Source organism: Phalacrocorax aristotelis, chromosome 7, assembly GCF_949628215.1.
Source record: "Phalacrocorax aristotelis chromosome 7, bGulAri2.1, whole genome shotgun sequence".
NCBI lineage: Eukaryota > Metazoa > Chordata > Aves > Suliformes > Phalacrocoracidae > Phalacrocorax > Phalacrocorax aristotelis.
Window position 1 is genome coordinate 19623727 of NC_134282.1, and position 20429 is coordinate 19644155.

Genomic DNA, 20429 nt, shown 5'->3' on the forward strand with positions numbered 1-20429 from the left:
TCACATCCCAAATACTCTCTTCTCTTCTGTCATGGTTTAACCCCAGATGGCAACTAAGCCACACACAGTGACTTGCTCCCCCCCTGGTGGGATAGGGGAGAGAATTGGAAGAGGAAAAAGTGAGAAAACTTGGGGGTTGAGATAAAGACAGTTTAATAAATAAAGCAAAAGCCATGTGCACAAGCAAAGCAAAATAAGGCATTCATTCACTGCTTCCCATCAGCAGGCAGGTGTTCAACCACCCCCAGAAAAGCAGGGCTCCATCACGTGTAAGGGTTACTTGGGAAGACAAATGTCACCACTCTGAATGTCCCCCCTTCCTTCTTCTTCCCCCAGCTCTATATGCTGAGCATGATATTATATGGTGTGGAATATCCCTCTGGTCACTTGGGGTCAGCTGTCCTGGCTGTGTCCCCTCCCACCTCCTTGCGCACCCCCAGCCCACTCACTGGTGGGGTGAGAGGCAGAAAAGGCCTTGACTCTGTGTCAGTGCTGCTCAGCAGTAATGAAAACATCCCTGTGTTATCAACACTGTTTTCAGCACAAACCCAAGACATAGCCCCATACTAGCTACTGTGAAGAAAACTAACCATCCCAGCCAAAATCAGCACATCGTCCCAGGACTGTGAATTGTTAAGTCCTGCTTCTCTTTGTCCAGCAGAAAACAGGCCAGTCACTGGAGATGAGAAGTGGTTGGATTTTGGCAGACAACTCCCAATTCACTGTTCAATTTTGATTCACAGTTTTTCAACACTTACTGATCTTATGATATCATCCATTATTAACTTGTTATCTGGGCAATGTCCAGATAAAATCTGGTCTGAAGTTTACTTGAACAAACATTACAGTTTCATATGGACAATATTTTTTATTCAGGCACAGATAAGCTATGGGCAGTGACCTCCAGGACTGTTAACATTTTTGCCAGATACCATCAAGCCTTTAACTCTCAATATAGGTGAGGCATCACAAATGCAAAAAAAAGGGGCAGTAACATTCAAAGGATACAGAATAAGATATGCTGGCTTATTTATGCATACACTGGCTATGCATTTGTTTAGATTTTTCAGCTCCCTTCTACACTCAGCCTTGGCCAAACAAAAAGATTTTAAAAAGCAAGGCACAGACATCAAAGTTCTCAAAATAGGTTTAAAAATCAAGGTTTTTATAAAATAAGTTAATTATAAATTCTATCTGACTTCAGAACCTGCCCATTGCACACACTTCACGGTTAAACATTTTCTTCTGCATCTCTGAGATTATACATGTTAAGCAGCTGTATTCAAAATATATTATTTTGATTTCAAAGGCAGATTTTAAAGACCTCTCACTAGACACAAGCATAAATACTATTCAGTCATAAGAGTTGCCAATACTTCCCTTATGTTAACCTACTACAGATTATAAGAATGAGTTAAAGCTTAAATTTTAAGAACAGTATAATGCCACAAGCCTTATGTCCTGGTTTCAGCTGGGATAGAGTTAATTTTCTTCCTGGTAGCTGGGACAGGGCTGTGTTTTCGATTTAGTATGAGAATAATGTTAATAACACACAGATGTTTTAGTTGTTGCTAAGTAGCGCTTACACTAGTCAAGGACTTTTTCAGCTTCCCGTGCTCTGCCAGGTGCACAAGAAGCTGGGAGGGGGCACAGCCGGGACAGCTGACCCCAACTGACCACAGGGATGTCCCATACCATATGATGTCATGCTCAGCATATAGATCTGGGGAAGAAGTTGGACAGGGGGGCAGTGATCACTGCTCAGGGACTTGCTGGGCACAGGTTGGCAGGTGGTGAGCGGTTGCATCACCTGTTTTTCCTGGGTTTTGTTTCTTTCTCACTCTTTTGCATTGTTTTCCTTTTCATTACTATTATTGTTATTATTGTCATTATTATTTAATTATTAAACTGTTCTTATCTCAACCCTCGAGTTTTCTTACTTTTGCCCTTCCGATTCTCTCCCCCATCCCACCAGCGAGCAGCTGTGTGGTGCTTAGTTGCTGACTGGGGCTAAACCCACCCCACCTTTCCCCCCAGCCTCTCAAGCCCCTCATCAGACAGGTTGGTCTTGCAACAGATCCTTAAGGTCATCAACTTACAATTAGATTGTGGGTTTTTTTTCTAGAAAGCAATTTGCAGCCAAAGACACTGAGGACAAGACAAGGAATAGTGACACCCTTTTTTATTCCCTGTGTTAGCTCTTGAGGCCTCCTAAGCAGTGAAATTTTTGTAACTACATTGTCAACCTGCTCACTTGACAGTTGGTCTCCTGCAAATAGCTTTTGAACTTAAGGTCTTTTTGAATAAAATTTGATAGACAAGGTGATGGAGCTTCTAAAAGCTTGATAAAAACCTGGTGACTGGTAAGGAAAAATAATCTGCAGGCAGGGAGGGGAAGCTGTAGCTGCAGCTGCTGCTTTGGAGACCCTAACTGAAGAAAATTTGTATAACATTGCATTTGCATCAGAGGGCAACCTTTTCAGGTAAAAATGAGACGTAGACGAAGACATGATGCCTTTACATATTTTACATCATACTTGGGGGCATTTCTGTTAAATGTGAAGCTACCTCAAAAACTGCAAAAATGTTTTTTCTGCATCAATATATAAAATCAGGCCACCCTGGTCTGAAGCTATCAGGCATCACAGACTAAAAAAAAGTAAACAGAGGCTAGCAAAGAAGTCTTCTATAAGCAACTGGAGCCACATGTGGTTTTGTTAGCTGTACTCTTGCTTAGGAGCAGAAAAAACAGCAGCTGCAAAGCAGCACAGGCTACAAGATGGATAAGGTCTTACCACCTGCATAATTGACTGAGCTGTGTGATTTGATAATCCCAGCCTGTGAGTGAAGCACTGCTGCAGAAGGTAGGGAACAGTCAGCTAGCATAGCAGTTTTCCTTCTAATAAATCAGAGAGACTTTTAAATAGTTATGGCTACACTTTAGGAAAGAAGTAATTGGTTATTGAATATTACCTCCTTTATTTGTCAGCCCTTTTCCTTTTCCCCCTAGAATAAAGTATTATTAAGCATTTGATACCCTGTTTTTCAAGTGGGGAAGATAAGCTGCTTCTTGGTGTGTTCTCCCAGATTTTTGGAGAGAGGTTTAGGGTGGATGTTTATTACTAACTCCTTAAACTTTGAATGTGGATCACCTCTTACTGTTGCAAGTCAAGCCTTGGTAAAAGTCATAGAGATAAATAAGCTTTTGATAAGCTAATCAAAAGATATGCCATGTTTGGATAAATATTCCTTTTCCTGCCAGCATTCTGTTTATAGGAATAGCTTCATTAAAACAACACACAAAACTTACAAGCAATAAATATAAAACCAAAATGAGTATTAAAACAGATATCACTCTGGAAGAGAAATTATAAAAATACATTATACTGACTCAAGTACAACCAGTATTTAATTAACTGCTCAGATTGTGCTTGGAGTGCTTGTCCATGCTGTACTTTAATAACAGTCCAATCTTTCTTCTCCAAAGAAATCAAGGACAAAACTCTCTACAGTGGGAACAGAATCTTACTTTTACTTCTACAGTCAATTTTGCAGGGATTGTACATTTTCTACTGTTTATTCATAGTGTTTCGGTTTCATACATAAAAAATACATAAGCCACTGTCAAGAAAATGATCGGTGTCACAATGAACAGCACAGAACAAAAGCAGATAAAAAGAACAAACAAGCTGCAAACAATAGATGACTTAGGGAATTATGTTATAAACTACCTAATCTGCTGCGTTTCTTCAATGTGACTGCCCATTTGAAAAATTAAACGGTATTGTAAGTAATGAATGGGGGTGTGATTTGGAACACAGCAATGATGTGAATATTATTTTTAGCTGATGAGATGTACTTTAAATGTCTCTGATTATTTACACAACATTTGTTTCCCCACTTTTTTTTAATCTTCCAGAAGAAATTCTGAATTATTATAATGAAACATTATAAAAACATAAACAAAAGAAATGCCCTACTGCATCAGACCAGTGGTTCATCCAGCCCATTATTCATCTCTTACAGTGGCAAAAGACAGTTGTGGTTAGGAGAAACATATGACCTGCCCCCTTGCTGCAAACCATTCCCCTCGTACTTTCCCAGTACCCAGAATCATTGCACTAGGGATTTAAAAGAGTACTTCTCTGCTTAGTCTGCCTAGTATCCACTTGAGGACCTGCTGTCCATGAACTTTTCTAAGCCATTTCTGAACCTGCTTATACTGTCTGCCTCCACATGTTTCTGTGACAACAAGTTCCAGAAGCTCTCTACCCATTGCACGAGGACTATTTTTAACCATTATAAACTGATTCATGTTAGTTTTGAGTGCCCCCAGTTCTCATATTGCAAGATTCTCCATTAAACTTATCTACTACCAGAGAACTGTTAAGTGTGTCCTGAACTGACTATAAAAGAAAGGCACTGCTTCAGCTTTTTTTTTTTGTTTTGTTTTAAATGTGATTTCTTAGACACCAGAGATGCAAAAAATTGGATTTTTTAGTAAGGATTCATGAAATGAGGTAAGGGTTGAGGATGGTTACCCATTCTATTTCCCAATGTTTCTCACAAAAATAAGTCAAAGAAAAACTTTGAAGTCAAACATATAAACCCAAGTCAATTATATATCTAGCACCTTTTTCTGTGAGAAGCTGATCCAAGCCCTCACACCAACCAGGATTTGGAAAATTTCTCATCTGAATCTGGCCTTGTAATTTTGGACTCAATTTAAATTTTTGTATTTTCTTATTCAGAGGTTGAATTTTGTATTCAGACTTCAGCCACTCCCTGACAGTGAGTACTGCCTTTTAAGAATGTCTTAAACTATCCTGAATAAAAGATTTTGAATACAAGGAGACAACATTTTGTCCTTTCTGCTTAGAGAGGATATCAGTGTATCCTGTGAAAGGTATGAATCTTAGTATGTACTGAATAATTTTACTAAATACAAAAAAATTACCAGCAGTTCTCTAAAGAAGCCTGTGAAGGCTACTACAGCCCAAGAGCACACAAAACTTCTCAGATTGAGAATGCAAAGCTTTATGTCACTTCACACCATGCATTGGTGTTAAGCTGGTCAGTCCCGTTCTGTGTACCAGTCTGAAATGATGTAAAGCCAATAGAAGTCTGCTCTAAATTTTCTAGAGCTAGAAGAGTAGCAGGTACTCACAGAGCAGCTATGGACGGCCAGCTTGCAAGTGCACCTTGAGCTACATTGCTTTTCCAAATCTGAGTGACCTTCTTGTTTCCCTTTCACTACTTCTCTGCCAGGTAAGGATCTGTTGAAACAGGGATATGGATATAGCCATCATTTGACCACAAATATTCCAGCATATTTTCAGTTCAACAGTTTTCAAAGTAAACAGAAAACCAAGATTGCATAATACCTGCATACATAAACTGGACCTTCTTAATGCCAGGCTCAGCAGCACACTGTTAGAAGCTATTTTTCATAATAGAACAGTATTGCACAATGCCTGCTTAAAGAATCACAAATATAATCCCTTTGACAGATAGTCCAGAGGGTATTATAAGACCTATTTTCATCAAAATCTGCTCAATCATTATATAATAATTTACTTGCTGTTTGCAAACGTTAATCCAGAGTCAAGGTAATGCCTCTGTGGCACAACACTTAAATTTATATAAAACCATGCCCTTTTAGCATTCATTTATAACTTTGGTGGACTACTCTGATTTAAAAGCAGACTACCGGCTTTAGCAGAGCACAGGCAGAAGTCACCTAGCACCGCAAACAAAATGCTGCTTCTAGCTTCAGCTTTTCCTCTACACTACTGCAGTGATCTAATGCCGAAACCAAAACAAGCAGACTATAATTATAACTACCGGAAAGCGGCTTTGTTGAGAAGGACCTGGGAGTGCTGGTGGACAACAAGCTGACCACGAGCCAACAATGTGCCCTTGTGGCCAAGAAGGCCAGCAGTATCCTGGGGTGCATTAAAAGCAGTGTCGCCAGCAGGTCGAGGGAGGTTATCCTCCCCCTCTACTCAGCCCTAGTGAGACCACATTTGGAGTACTGTGTCCAGTTTTGGGCCCCCCAGTTTAAGAAGGATGTGGAACTCCTTGAGCAAGACCAGCAGAGAGCTACCAAGACGATCACGGGACTGGAGCGTCTGCCATATGAGGAAAGGCTGAGAGGCTTGGGTTTGTTCAGCCTGGAGAAGAGAAGACTGAGGGGGATTTCATCAATACCTATAAATATCTAAAGGGCCGATGTCAGGAGGATGGGACTAGACCTTTTTCAATAGTGCCCAATGACAGGACAAGGGGCAATGGGCACAGGAAGTTCCAGCTAAACATGAGAAATACTTCTTCCCTGTGCGGGTGCCAGAGCAGTGGCACAGGCTGCCCAGGGAGGTTGTGGAGCCTCCTTCCCTGGAGACATTCAAAACCCACCTGGACACGTTCCTGTGCCCCCTGCTCTGGGTGTGCCTGCTCAAGCAGAGGGATTGGACAAGATGATTCCCAGAGGTCCCTTCCAACCCCTGCCATTCTGTGATTCTGTGATAACACCATTAAAATAGATGCAGGAGTGGCCCTGGATTTGGTCAACAGACATCACAGATGGCTATGGTTTTGGTTTATTCCATGTTGCTGATGCACAAGAACTACATACAGTAAGTATCAATTTAAAGCCTGATTTACACAAGACTGTGATTTTAAAATAATGAGCCAGGTCATTACAAGCTTGTGTTTATTACTTTTAACAGAGCAATGTTGAGGTAATTCAGTGATTTACATATGATATACACTATCTCAGTATTCATGATTTATTGTATGTAAGCTTGATTTTGAATGATGTTGAATGCCCTCTATTCTCTTGGCCAACAATATGTTGGCATAAGACATGCTCTGAACAGCCTTATACAACATCAGAAATTAATCTGTCCTGTCTGTTGTCAGGTCTCAGATGCTATGTTCAAAATTTATATTTGGAGGGTTTCTTATTCAGTGAATGTCTAACATTAATTAGATCAATGTATCCTGCAAGATCAGTATTTTGTTATTATCTTAATTCTGGAGACAGCTGGATAACTGGAGGGAACGGAAAAAGGCAGACGAAGACAAAGGAGATGAAAATGCCACTCAGCAAAACAGAGGAAGGGCTGGGTGGACAATGCAAATCACTCATTTCCTGTTTCCTTCCTATTTCTGTTTCCTAGAAAGGATACATAAGCCTTTCTCAATGATTGCCTAAATGTCAAAGCAAATCAATAGCAGACAAAGCAATAGAATACAAAATTTCTTTAACTAGTAGATAAAAGAGATCAAGGACATGTAGATTTACTAACGCACCTGGCTACCTTTTAGCTGCTTGGCTATGAAACTAGAATCCAGGCGCACACGCACTGTTTAAGTAGTGTGCTACACATGTCAGTATGGCAACTGAAATAACAGGCTTGTTTTGATGGAGCTGCTTAAGACTGCCTGTTAGGACAAGAAAAGGCCCAGAAGGTGACCCAAAGCCCGATCTTCAGGAATACTTTCAAAAAACCTGATGGATTGTTTTGCTTTTCAAAGGCAAGGATGTGGCAAGTGATACTATTGGGTTTTATGCAATAGCCAGGTAGTTAAAGGGTTCATCTAGGAAGCAATCAGTCTTCTTCAGCATTAAGAGATTTAAAACCTCACGTCTCCCATCCTTGAAGAATGCTGCTGCCGTGCAGCTATGTGTGTGCTTGTGAAGCAGAGCCAATGGGCAGTAAGAAATGCAAAATTCATTGGATGAATGAGAATCATAGAATCATTAAGGTTGAAAAGGCCTCTAAGATCATCAAGTCCAACCATCAACCCAACACCACCATGCCTCCTAAACCATGCCCTGAAGTGCCATGTCTACATGGTTTTTGAACACCTCATGGGGTGGTGACTCCACCACCTCTCTGGGCAGCCTGTTCCAGTGCCTGACCACTCTCTCAGTGAAGAAATTTCTCCTAGTATCCAATTTAAACCTCCCCTGATGCAACTTGAGGCCATTTCCTCTTGCCCTATTGCTAGTTACTAGGGAGAAGAGGCCAACACCCACCTCGCTACAACCTCCTTTCAGGTAGTTGTAGAGAGCGATAACATCTCCCCTAAGCCTCCTCTTCTCCAGGCTAAACAACCCCAGTTCCTTCAGCTGTTCCTCATAAGACTTGCTCTCCAGACCCTTCACCAGCTTCGTTGCCCTTCTTTGGATGCTCTCCAGCACATCAATGTCCCTCTTGTAGTGAGGGGCCCAAAACCGAACACAGTACTCAAGGTGCAGCCTCACCAGGGCCAAGTACAGGGGCACTATCACCTCCCTGCTCCTGCTGGCCACACTACTCCTGATACAATTCAGGATGCTGTTGGCCCCCTTGCCCACCCAGGCACACTGCTGGCTCACATTCAGCTGGCTTTCAACCAGCACCCCCAGGTCCTCCTCGGCTGGGCAGCTCTCCAGCCACTCTTCCGCAAGCCTGTAGTGTTGCATGGGGTTGTTGTGACCCAAGCACAGGACCTGGCACTTGGCCTTATTAAACCCCATACAACTGACCTTGTCCCATTGATCCAGCCTGTCCAGATCCCTCTGTAGAGCCTTCCTACCCTTGAGCAGATTCACACTCCTGCCTGTGCTGGTTTTGGCTGAGAAGGGGTTAATTCTCTTCAATGTCATGGTCAGGGACATTTCCAGCTTCTTGCGCTCTGCCGCATCGGTGGGGGCTGGGAGGGGCGGGGCCATGGTGGGGACGGCTGACCCCGACTGGTCAATGGCAGGTTCGTTCCATACCATGTGACTCCATGACCAGTATATTAAGGGGGGGGCAGTTTGCGGCTCGGGTCGGCGTGGTGTCGGGTCGGCGGGCGGGGAGCGGCTGCATCGTGTGTGGTTTGTTTTGGTGGTTCATTCCCCTCCTGCCTCCCTCCCCCACCTCCCACCGGGTTTCGCGCCTCTTCTTTTCCTTTCCATTGCATTTTTGTGTTTTTTTTTTTTTAATTTTAATTATTAAACTGTTCTTATCTCAACCAACGAGTGTTACCCTTCTGATTCTCTCCCCCATCTACCAGCGGGGGAGTGAGCGAGCGACTGTATGCAGCTAAGTTGCCAGCTAAACCACGACACTGCCCAATTTGGTGTCATCTGCAAACTTACTGAGGGTGCACTCAATCCCTGTATCCAGATCATTGAGAAAGGTATTAAACAAGACTGGCCCCAAAACTGAGCCCTGGGGAACACCGCTTGTCCCCAGCCACCAACTGAATTTAGCTCCGTTTACCACAACTCGGCCATCCAGCCAGTTTTTTACCCAGCAAAAAGTGCACCTATCTAAGCCACGTGCCACCAGTTTCTCTAGGGGGATGCTGTAGGAGACAGTGGCAAAAGCTGTACTAAAGTCCAGGTAGGCAGCACCCACAGCCTTTCCCTCACCCACTATGCAGGTCACCTTATCATAGAAGGGGATCAAGTTGGTCAGATAGGACCTGCCTTTCAGGAAGCCACCAAGGCAAAGGGTTCTGGAGTGGAGGATCCCACGGGGGGACCCTTCCAAAAGCAGCAAAACCATGGCAAAAATGCAGAAGCAAAAGGGCATGGGGAGGGAGGGTACCCCAGTCACCCATCCAGCAGGAAGGGGTGAGCTTTTGATGAGCGGCAGCTCTGGTGCAGCATGGGTGGGGACATGACTGATGGCAGCTGAACCCCCTCATGTACCAGAGCAGCCCCTGCAGGGCGCGAGCAGGGCGTGGCACAGCAGAAGGGTATCTGCATGGGGAAGGCAAAGTCTCTCTCCCAGCTCCAGAAGTAAGTTCAGTTGGTGAGAGGGAGCCATGGCATCCACCCAGCTTAAGGCTCTATCCTCTGCACTAGCCAGAAAGGATGTGTCAATCCAGGCTGAGCTCCTAGGAAAACACCCAGCTGTCCAGGCCTCCGGCTGCAGGGAGTGCCACTGGCTTGCACTGAAACAGAGGGCAGTAGAGGAAACAGATGTGTAAAGTGTGATCAGGTGGGCTATCTACTTGGCCTGGTGGCAGAGCTAAGAGAGAAAGTAGGTAGGCTAATGAGCATCAGGGAGTCTGAGCAAGAGAGAGACTGGTAGAACCATGCTCCGGCCTCCCAGAAACCTGAAGAGGGACAGCCACCAGAAAAAGCCTGTAGTCAAAGGGATCCAGTATCATCCCCCCCACCAGGATGTAGGCAGGGCCTTAAAGGGAAGCAGTGAGTGGAAACAAGTCCACAATCAGGGCAGCAAGTAAATACTTTCCTTGCCCTCCACACCTCCCCGGGTGCCTCTTGTGCAATAGGTATGAGGCTCTAGATGTGGAGGACCAGTCAGTGGACAATGTTGGTGTCAATCCATCTGCACCAGAGAAGTTGCCAAGACCAGAAAGACCTACCCCACATATTACTACAACCTCCACAAGGAAAAAAAGATGGGTCATAGTTGTAGGAGACTCCCTTCTGAAGTAAGATTATAGAAATCATACCTCCCTGATGAACAAGAATGGCGACCTAGTATCAACAGACAAGAAGGCTGAGGTACTCCACAACTTTCTTGCCTCAATCTTCACTGGTAACCTTTCTCCTCACCCCTCCCGAGTCGACGGACCACAAGATGGGGACCAGGGGGCTAAAGCCCCTCCCACTGTAAGGGAAAATCAGGTTTGTGACCACCTGAGGAACCTGAACATGCACAAGTCTATGGGACCTGATGAGATGCATCCCAGAGTCCTGAAGGAATTGGCTGATGTAGTTGCCAAACCACTTTCCGTGATATTTGAAAAGTCACAGCAGACAGATGAAGTCTGTGGGAACTGGAAGAAGGAAGCATTGTGCCCATCTTCAAACAGGCTAGAAAGGAGGACCTGGGGAACTACCGATCTGTCAGCCTTACTTCTGTGCCTGGGAAGATCATGGAACAGATCCTCCTAGACGCTATGGTAAAGCACATGGCGGACAGGGAGTTGATTCAAGACAGCCAGCATGGCTTCACCAAGGGTGAGTCCTGTCTGACCAACCTGGTGACTTTCTATGATGGAGTGACTACATCAGTGGACAAGAGAAAAGCAACAGACGTCATCTATCTGGACTTTTGTAAAGCCATGTTGCCCCACAGCATCCTTCTCTCTAAACTGGGGAGGTATGGATTTGATGGGTAGACTGTTTGGTGGATAAGGAATTGATTGGATGGTCGCATCCAGAGGGTAGTAGTCAATGGCTCAATGTCCAGATGGAGACCAGTGATGAGTGGTGTCCCTCAAGGGTCTGTACTGGGACCAGTGCTGTCTTTTTAATATCTTCATCAATGATATAGACAGTGGGATCGAGTGCACCCTCAGCAAGTTTGCAGAAGACACCAAGCTGAGTGGTGCAGTTGAAACGCCAGAAGGACGGGATGTTATCCAGAGAGACCCAGACAAGCTGGAAAGGTGGGCCTGTGAGAACCTCACAAAGTTCAACAGGGCCAAGTACAAGGTCCTGCACCTGGGTTGGAGCAATGCCTGATATCAGTACAGGCTGGGGGATGAAGGGATTGAAAGCAGCCCTGTGGAGAAGGACTTGGGGGTATTGGTGCATGAAAAGCTGGACATGATCCAATAATGTGTGCTTGCAGCCCAGACGGCCAATCGTATCCTGGGCTGCATCAAAAGAAGCGTGGCCAGCAGGTCAAGGGAGGTGATTCTGCCCCTCTGTTCTGCTCTGGTGAGACCCCACATGCAGTGCTGTGTCCAGCTCTGGAGCCCTGAGCACAAGAAGGACACGGACCTGTTGGAGCGGGTCCAGAGGAGGGCGACAAAAATGATCCAAAGGCTGGAGCACCTCTCCTGTGAGGACAGACTGAGAGAGCTGGGGTTGTTCAGCCTGGAGAAGACAAAGCTTCAGGGAAACATTGCGGCCTTTCAGTACTTAAAGGGGGACTATAGGAAATATTGGGACAATCTCTTTAGCAAGGCCTGTTGAGACAGGACAAGGGGTAATGGTTTTATACTAAAAGAAGGTAGATTTAGACTGGATATAAGGAGGAAATTTTTTACTATGAGGGTGGTGAAGCACTAGAATGGGTTGCCCAGAGAGGTAGTGGAGGCCCCATCCCTAAAAACATTCAAGGTGAGGTTGGATGATCTAGCTAAAGACGTCCCTGCTCACTGTGGGGGTGGTTGGACTAGGTCCCTTACAACACAAACCATTCTATGATTCTATGATTCTATGAACCCATGCTGGCTGGGCTTGATCCCCTGGTTGTCCTGCACATGCCTGGTGAGCTCACTCAAGATGATCTGCTCCATAACCTTCGCCAGTACCGAGGTCGGGCTGACAGGCCTGTAGTTCCCTGGATCCTCCTTCCAGCCCTTCTTTTAGATGGGTATCACATTGGCAAGCCTCCAGTCATCTGAGACCTCCCAGATGCCACTGGAAAAAACAGTTGTTTCTAAAAAGAAAAATCTGAGTGTTTCTACATTTTAACCAGTTATTGACTATATGAACTATAGAATCATAACTTGGAATAGGGACCAGAGCTGAGAAATCACACTTCCAGGTGAATGCTATAACCACTAGACTACCATACTTATGTTTTGCTTTGTACCCTTAATGAATTTTGTTTTCTTTGCAGTCCAGGGCCACAGCTTCAGCTGTCACAGAGTCTACAAGAACAGAAAAGACTCTTCTATCTTACTGCTAAAGAATTGTCCCTGTAAGGTCTCTGTACCTTCTCAGACCCGAAGTTACCAGGTGTGGTCTCCTGTATGCTGGTCATGTACACTATTGTGCAAGAGGTTATGTTGGCTCCACTGCCAAGATGGCATTAATAATATTTTAAAAAAAAAATATAGTGTGCATCAAGTCTATCACATCAACCCCCTTAGAAAGTTAAGCAGAGCACTTCCTAGCAGCTTCATATCTACTGGGTTTACATGGGAGTTCTAGAACTGTAAGGCCGTCAAGCATTCAACCTAGAACAGTTCTGAGCATGTGCAGTGCAGAACTCTTGTGCCCAAGATGCTTTTAAAACAACCAAAAAGGCACCATATAAGATAATTTTTTCCCAAAAGTTATCCAGCAGACTAACAGAGGAATTTTCTACTGCATATTTGGATGTAGACAATTTCACCCAAGCTCTGCTTTAGGCTTTATTGAATCCAAATACATCCTGCTGAAGAAAATAAACATTTGCCAGGGATGACAAAGTGAATTAATTTAGTAATTTCCGTTTTAGAGGGCTCCTAGTGAATAGAACATTTTACAAAAGATTCTCTTACCTATCTTATATTTCCATTCAGTGCAATTCCTAAATAAAAATTTTAAAAAATAGTCTTTCTCACTGTCTCTGTTGTCTTCTCTGTCTGCATTTTACTGATACATTGACTAGCAGCTTGAAATTATTAGGATTTATAAAACAAAACAGAAATGCTAATTATCCCTAAACAGAGAATATGGCTAGTGGGCAGGATGGGTGTCCAGGATAACTATATTCTTTTCCAGATTCTGCCATTGAATAACATGTGTCTTTGTGCAAATCACCTAGCCCCTATTTTAAAAATAGAGGCAAAACTAAGACATATGCATACTGCAGAACTAGTATTTAACATGACACTGGTGAACTCTTACTAATAGAAATATTACACTAGACTGCAGTAATTCTTTCTCAAGGTCTCCTCTATACAAAGACACTCTGAAAAGGGAATCTGAATGGATGAAATTTCATAAAACCTAAGGACACTTATTCACAGTGAAGGACTTTGCATCATTTTATCTAAATAACAAAATAAAATATGCTTGTGTTCATTTTGAATGCCCATACAGGGGTTGAATGAAGTTTAAATAATCCATTCCAAATGTGAATTGAGATTAATTTTCCTGCAGAAAAATACAAAACTGTTTCTGTGGGTCACAGATAATTCTTAACACCCCATCCCATTACACTGGCAGGCACATTCAAATTCTGATTCTCCATCCTGTTTGTTCAGGAGACAGAACATACTAGAAGAATTTCAGAGCTAAGGCTCCTGACTTTATAGGGATTATTATAGCTTTCTTGCATCGGTCCCTGAATAAACTGAGCAGGAAGCAAAGTTGTGAAAGAGTATCTGGTCACTAAGGTAATTTGAAATGGATGTAGCTATATAATTGGCTTCCTAGACAACTGATTTCCTAATAGATCAATATATTCTATGTAAAAATCAGAAAGAGGGAATGGCAACTTTTTAGTATTGGCATTTTCCCTACTTGATGGATGCCAGGTTAACAACAGACTCTTCTCACAGGTTCTCAACAAAAGGATAAGAAGCAACAGCTGTAAGTTGCAGGAAGGGAAATTCTGACCAGATGTAAGGTCCCCCCCCAAAAAAAAAATCAGGGAGAAAAAAATCAGGTTAAGTACTGGAATGGCCCGGAGAGGTTGTGGAATATCTGTGTTAGTGATATATAGAACTCAGCTGAATCTAACTTTGAAGTTAGCTTCGCCTTGAGCAAGTGGCTGGAGTAGATGACTGCCAAAGGTCCCTTCCAGCCTAAACCCTTTCTATGCTTGTCTGCTCAGAAAAACCTTTATAGGGAACTGAGGAAGCTACATTAAAGATTAAACATATTGACTTCAAAATAATTTTCTTTCAGACCAAACTTTTTGTATACAAACTCTTTTTTTACCTGCACTTCTCTTCTGGGGAAATTAATCAGTCCTCTACTTTGGATGTGCTGGAAACTGAATGCTCTGTTATATCCAGAAGACTCTGGGAGCCTTGCGAATAAAGTGACATCAACTCCATGGCAAGTAATGGCACCCAGGCAGAGTCATATGTCAATAATGCATTAACTTGATCTTCATCTGAACTGCCCAGAAATTTCTGTGTCACAAGCTGACCACGAGCCAACAATGTGCCCTTGTGGCCAAGAAGGCCAGCAGTATCCTGGGGTGCATTAAAAGCAGTGTCGCCAGCAGGTCGAGGGAGGTTATCCTCCCCCTCTACTCAGCCCTAGTGAGACCACATTTGGAGTACTGTGTCCAGTTTTGGGCCCCCCAGTTTAAGAAGGATGTGGAACTCCTTGAGCAAGACCAGCAGAGAGCTACCAAGACGATCATGGGACTGGAGCGTCTGCCATATGAGGAAAGGCTGAGAGGCTTGGGTTTGTTCAGCCTGGAGAAGAGAAGACTGAGGGGGATTTCATCAATACCTATAAATATCTAAAGGGCCGATGTCAGGAGGATGGGACTAGACCTTTTTCAATAGTGCCCAATGACAGGACAAGGGGCAATGGGCACAGGAAGTTCCAGCTAAACATGAGAAATACTTCTTCCCTGTGCGGGTGCCAGAGCAGTGGCACAGGCTGCCCAGGGAGGTTGTGGAGCCTCCTTCCCTGGAGACATTCAAAACCCACCCGGACACGTTCCTGTGCTCCCTGCTCTGGGTGTGCCTGCTCAAGCAGAGGGATTGGACAAGATGATTCCCAGAGGTCCCTTCCAACCCCTGCCATTCTGTGATTCTTTCCCTAAGTGAAGACTAGGCTTTAATACGGCTTATGATAAAAAAAAAAAATCTGTTGAATTCTAGAGTTACTAAACATAAGCTAAAGGTTTGGAAAAGGCTTGACTCCTCAAATAAGCACAGCGTTATTTAACTAGGTGTCCCAAAGGAGCTATACTCCACATTCCACTGCTGGTAGCCGTACTGATATTTTAAGAGTAATTTGCTGACAACTAAAGGGCACTATAAATTATTTTTAAAGCATGTTCCTAGTACATTAGCCAGAAATACCAGTGTTATATTTTGTCAGTTTTCTGTCATAGCGTTTGTGGTATGACAATGTAAAATATTGGTAGTGTCAGTACACATATGATATGTAGCAATACTTGTCCTTTATTGTTGCAGTTCAGTTGTGCAGTCTGGGATGAGAACTACCTGTCCAAAACTTTATTTAAATAGGAGAGTGGTGATATTACCACAGAGGACAAAGCAGGAAGGCATGAGGAGAGAAGAGGAGAAGGCATTTACTCTTTTTATTAAGATGGAGAAAACGAGTGGAAGGAAATGTCCATGCACTTTTAAATAAAGATTTATGTAACCTTGAGTATTTCTGGCATCCTAACGTCCCCTGCTAGCTAGGATTATCTTACTGAAAATAAGTATTAGAATGACTGAGGAAACTGGTTTAGTCTTCCATTGTCTACTCAGTCGTGCAAACTGAGAATTGAAGCAAAGGCTTTTGTAGAGGGAGATCCCATTTTGTACGAACACAAATTTTGAGATCAAACATTCCATTAATGATCACATCTGTTATTCTTAGAAGTACTGTACATTAAAAGGAGGCATAAATTCTATGATCGCCTACATCCAATTAATTTTAATGAAAATAACATCATAATCACATATTCTTTTTCCTCTCAGGACTTCAGGCAATATAAGATTATCACATATACAAGCCAGCTGCTGAAGAAACTCAACTATATGGATTTAACTGTACATTAAGTCCAGGTAAAATAACCACTGTAATAAGCCAATGCATACTTCAACCCAGTCCTAGTACCAAATTATGAGTGTGTGCACTACTATTGTATGGTAACTATAACAGATTCATTCATCTGCTTGCAGTTCATGCTTTAGATAATTCAAACGGAACGTTAAGAATGACTAATAGAATTAAGGTTACCCTACTCTTCTAAAGCAGATTTTATTAATGTCAGATGATATCACCATGCCAGTCCACCAAAACAGGGTAATGAATATCAGAAGAAAAGTAAACTTGGAAAGAATGCCTTTTTGGGGTGGTATGATTCTAAGATGGAGCTCAAAGATTTAAAAGAACATTCATTTTTACAGGTTTGGGGTTTTTTCACATTACAGGACAAACCCGTGTATGTGGAGTGAGGGATAGGTTGCGTTTCAGTTTCACATTGAGTTCACATTAAAGGCACCTGCATACTCACAAGAGTATTAATATCCATTGCAATATTAGTAAATTCTCTGTTTTCACAGTTCCTCCTGATTTATTAGAGTGCAAAGATTGTCCTGTGAAAGTTGAAGTCTCAGAAGTCACTGAGCAACGTAAAAATATTGCTGCAAAGGCCCTGGAGAAATTCAACAGTGAGGGAACCACACAAACTACTTTGACATGGACAATGTTGAAAAGATTTTCAAGACAGTAGGTAGCATTTTGTCCTAGATTTACTTATAAATGACAAAATTTTGTGAGCAGCTCCAAAACCATGGGACTAGAACTCAAACCCTCCTAGGATCAGAACTATTGCTTGTCACCTCTCAGTGTAAAGCATCTGCTTAGTCCTACTTCTAAAAAGACTTGTTATCAACTTTAATTTAGGCATGTGAAAGCAAAGGAAGTTCTCATCTGCTAAAAACTATGGCAGTGTGATGGCATCCAAAATGTCAGTCGTCTTCGTGTGCATAGTTTTATTTTGAATGCCTATTTACCTATTGCATCATAACATACAAGAGCTTATTTGCTACTGACCAGAGTTTTTCAAGATGTACAGTCATGTGTATTATCGCAGTCATGCTTTTTGTCAAGTAGAATGAACCACAAGCCAAGTAGCTACAGGTTTTGAATTCTGTTCTCAATACTGCCACCACTGGTGTGTGAATGTAAAATGCTATTAACACTTGTAATCATTGATCGTATCAGGCTACTAATGGCCCAAACATATTTCAAGATAAAGCATCCACTACAGGGACCATACAAAGAACCCCCACCTGAGTTCTGTGCTCTTTCATGTGAACAATTCCACACACAACAACTGGACAGCAGGTGAAAGCCACAGCAAACAGGGAAGGGAAGTAATGCTAAAAAATTAAAACAAATTACTTTTCAAAAAATAAATATGGAAGAAAGCTCTACCTTGAGCTTTATCTGAAACAGCATAGCTACACAGTGTCTGTTTTTGAGGACTTTAAGCAAAATTTCAGAATAGCCCAATATGAACAGATTTGACAAGCAAAGACAGAAAAAAAGTAATAAAAACCAGTCACCCACAGGGTACTTGTTTTGGAACATCAGTATCTGACCAATTTCTTACAGGCATCAAAAAAGAAGTAAGATGAAGAGTAGTAGCCCTCTAGATGCACATGGTGAAGTGTTCTTCACAGCCAAGAATACTCAAAAATGGTATATATATTTATCATTATTAATAATTGGTCAGAAAGCTCAGGATCTGGCTAAGTTATTTAAACATACTTAGGTATTGAAGGAAATAACCTAATTTTTAAAATGTTGAACCTTCAGAAGCCTCTATTATCTCTATCATAAGAACACAGATGTGCATTGTTTGTTTTTGGTTTTGGTTTGGTCGTCGCTGTCCCCCGTTCCCCCCCCCTTCTTTTGTTTAGAATGTGGGATTCTGCAAGGCAAGAATTAGTGGTCCAGATGAACCTGATGGAACAGATATATAATCTACCATCCCTGGCTATGTACTCACTGAAATATCTCTGGCCATATCCTCATGCAGGCTACAGCAACCTCACTTAGTTCAGACTAAGAGATGATTGCAACAGTTGTTTATGTCCCATTATTACTGCCTGGGTGTGATGCAGCATGTCAGGACACTGGTTTTTTGACTGCTAGGTCAATCAGAGGATGAATTAGAATTGAGCTGTCCCTCCTACTCCCTCTGAGGGTGTCTTCTCTCAGACCAATCATACTCCTTAGTTAAAGTGATTGGCAAACGAGTTCAAAGGAACTTGAGAAAGCAAGAGGAGGAGAGATGATCTTTATCATATTTGATGTTCCAGTTTATATTACAACAGCTGCTCCAGTGTGGGTTTTATCTTGTTTTGATCCATCACAAATTTTGCTCAGTTGGTTATATCATTTCATTTTGTTATCGTGTAGTATTTTCAGATGATTTTCCATAATTTGGAATTTTATAATCTACTTCTCTTATATTGAAAAAAAAACAGGCTTATTTTCCTTACAGATCACTGGAACTGTAAATGCAAACCTACTAACTCCCACCTCTCTCTCTTTTTGACCACTTTCTTTTGTCCTATTAACATCTCACTTAATACTTCCTCCCCTGGTGTTTTTATAAACAGCAGCATGTGTTTAATGGGCAAAGATGCAGATACTCAGCTCTTGGACAGCCATGCAGATATCCCCATCATCATTTTGGTCACAAACATTGTCACAGACATAATCACAGGCATGGATGTCCACCCTCTTCTCAATCCAGACCTGAAGACCCTTAGCATAACCATAGTTTCAATGAAGAGCATTAAGACAGCTGTGAAGGACCTACTCCTTCTCCTCTCCCCCATGGTGGACCACATCACCACCTTCACCCTCCACACCATTGTTCTCCACCTCCTCCCTATGGTGGACCACATCCTCCTCCCCAGGAGGAACCATCTCATCCCCCTTCTGCTCCTCCTCCCCATGATGAACCACATCACCCTCCTCCTTCCCAAGAGGAATTACACCATGTCCCTTCTCCTCCTGCTCTCCATGATGAACCATATAATCCTCCTTTTGGTCCCCATCATGGACCACACTGTCCTCCTCCCCCTCCTCATGGACCACACCACCACCATCCTCCTCCCCATCGTAGGCCACACCATCCTCTTCTTCCTCCCCCTCCTCATGGAACATATCTCCACCATCCTCTCCATTGTGGACCACATCACCCTCCTTCTCCAGCACACCTTCCTCATCTCTATCATCACTACTGCAACAAGACAAGCATATTGGGAAAGTACTTTCCATTGCAAATAACAGGAGCCGCCTATCGCATTCTGGTTCTAACTCAGGATTCTCTCACACCTCCCACTGCAAACTTTCCTGAGCTACCCCAAAGCAGCCCTCACTCCTCCAGCACTGGTGAAGGTATTCCCTTCACTGGCTCAAGTCTAAAGGAGAGGCCAGAAGCTCCAGGTTTTCAGGATCACCCTACACAATCAAAGTGATTCCCAGGAAACCCCAAAATTGTTCTTTCAAACATTTTGCCTTTATTTCCACTCTGAGGTCTTACATGACCTCAGAGAAAGATATTCCTGGCTTGAGAGTTGCAGGACCAATATGAGTTGTAGAATGAAAACAGCATGTGGAGAAGGGGACAAAGCATACAATTTCTAGGGAGGAGAAGCACTGAAAATAATGATTAAGACAAGCATTCTAACCTGCCTCTTGATCCCAGCTATCTCAGACTCCACTGTAAATGAAAGACTCAAAATTCTGAGTCCCTCAGTAATGTGAATGCGTACAAATCTCCCAGCAAACAATGCTCCTTTAGTTCTAACAAAAAGGAAAATTCCCTGATAGTGAAAACTACCATCTAAAATCTTTCATCTTCTCATCATTCATAATTATAATGTACTTCTCCAAGGAAATCTGATCTAGAGGATATTTGTCTGCCTTCCATAAAAAAAATGATCCATGGCATTACATTAATGCTTTATAAAGATTCAAAGAAAATAAAAATATGTAAGCATTTTTGTTTTCTTGACACAGT

General features: G+C 42.7%; 1 protein-coding gene and 1 pseudogene across 2 annotated transcripts in view; one reads left to right on the forward strand and one right to left on the reverse strand.

Annotated features, from left to right (window-relative positions):
* The window catches only part of RHBDD1 (rhomboid domain containing 1), a 199644-nt gene that overhangs the window by 87039 nt on the left and 92176 nt on the right, over nucleotides 1-20429 (reverse strand). The gene's annotated exons all lie outside the window — the stretch shown is intronic.
* Nucleotides 6521-20038, forward strand: LOC142059479 (uncharacterized; annotated as a pseudogene).